At 42.5% G+C, this 1,890-nt stretch overlaps 1 long non-coding RNA gene across 1 annotated transcript; it reads left to right on the forward strand.

Moving 5' to 3' along the window:
* The first annotated feature begins 233 nt into the window (after positions 1–233).
* On the forward strand, positions 234–1,654 carry LOC123502069. The gene is made up of 3 exons (XR_006673784.1): positions 234–923; positions 1,086–1,237; positions 1,604–1,654. It is a non-coding gene; the product is annotated as an uncharacterized LOC123502069 (long non-coding RNA).
* Positions 1,655–1,890: the final 236 nt, after the last annotated feature.

Raw genomic sequence — 1,890 nt, forward strand, 5'->3', positions numbered from 1 at the left:
GTGTGTGTGTAGGGATGATATTGGTAACTTGGGTGTCTTTAATGTGTTTTGGGTGAGCTTTTTATATTTTGAGGTGTTGCAGGGTGTTTTGGGTTAGTTTTGAGTGATTTAAGTTGTTTGTGTGTGTGTCAGTTGTGTATGGTGTGTTTTGTGGTGTGGTGTCAGTATTGTGCATACTGTGTGCTTGTAGTGAATTGTAAGTGCGTTTATTGGTACTATGAGGTTTTCATGTTGGCAGTATCCAAGGGGATTTGACAAAGCTAGGTTCAATGATTTCAAATTGTTGACCAATATAACAGGTTCGGCAGTGTTCCAAATTGATATGGACAGTAAACTGAACAATTGTTTTGGTATTTTGTAAGCACGATCGACAATTTGGAAGTGATCATTTAGTGGGTAGGTTTGTGTGTGGGTGGGGTTAATTCACAGTACATAAGCCGGAGAACATTAAGATGAAAATAATGACAAATATTTAATGTGATTCGCAATGTATATAGAGGTGGATGAAATTGAGCAACCTTGCTTATTGTAGGTAACATTAATGAGGACCTTTGACTGTCTGTGTGGGAGTGTAAATTTTGTTGTTTGTCGGTTACTTGTATTTCAAGGAAACACGGAGAGCTAAGATGAACAGCATTGTGGTAACTTACTGCTAGGGTTTCTCTCTCTTAAAACACCATCTAGTCAATCTAAATTTACCTTACGATAGTCTAAACCATGAATAATAGTGATGTTAAAATACAAAGCCAGCATTTCACCCACAGAGTGCAATAGTGGCAGAGCTGCAAACGACCCCCACACGGAAGAGAAACAACAATCAGTCAGTCAGTCAGTCAGTCAGTCAGTTCTCCCACAGCGGTGGCAGTGGTATTCCGAAGCAGCGCATGTGTGACGGCATCAATGATTACTGCAGTAACGGAGAGGTGAGGAGAAGGCCTTGCTTTTGTCACTACGGCACGCAAGGCTTAACTCATGCCCTGAACTCCTTTGTTTCATATAAAAGTTGCAGATTTTCTTACATTGTATACAGTACAATACAAAATCAAAACTTGACAGTACTGAAGCAAATGCCTTTCTTGTGGCAGGATGAGTTTGTGCAGCTGTGTGGGATTGAGGAGTGCCGGGAGAAGAATGTCGGGTGTGTGTGAGTCTGTTTACATCAACACTCGAGAGTCATACTACTGCCAGTGCCGGCCATGCAGGGTACAGACTCGTGTCAGAAAGTTCAAGTGTGAAGGTGAGGCCTCCCTGAACTGTCAATGTCACTCTACGGTCTGTCTTCTTAAACTTGTCAGTCCTTCACCTCTTCATTTAGCAGCAGCCTAAAGAAGTTAGTGTGGTATTCAAGGGTACTTTTGTTATTGTTGGCATACATCAACATGCATTTTGTCTCACGAGTATTACTAAGATCAGCGATTTATGGATAGGTTGTTCTTTATGATTAAGTATAATTTAATCTTGCCATATGCATTTGTCATGAGTACTGATATAATTTTTGTAGTTTTCCTCAACGTATTGTTGAATGTGTTCCTGGAATGCGTGTAAATCTATCCTTAAGTTGTAATAAATCTGTGTTTCTGAGAGTGTAATTCTCCACCCTCAGACGTTGACGAGTGCGTGGAGTCGCCCAGATCCTCTCCCTGTGGACCATCCCCTCAGCAGTGTTCGATCCGCCCAGCAGCAGCAACGGTCATGAGAAGGCGGTCATTGAAGTGTCAAGTCCCCAAGCTGGCACGGTGGTGGGTGTTGTGCTGGGCTCCCTTGGGGTTCTTTGCCTAGCTGTTGGGGTAAGTCAAATAGTTTTTCACTTCTTTATACTGTGGGGTCTTGCTCTGGATGTGTTGTGGCTGTGCTGTGGCAAAGATGGCGTAATTAAGCAGTGGGTGAGAT

The sequence above is a fragment of the Portunus trituberculatus genome, chromosome 10 (assembly GCF_017591435.1).
Source record: "Portunus trituberculatus isolate SZX2019 chromosome 10, ASM1759143v1, whole genome shotgun sequence".
In the NCBI taxonomy this organism is placed as follows: Eukaryota; Metazoa; Arthropoda; class Malacostraca; order Decapoda; family Portunidae; genus Portunus; species Portunus trituberculatus.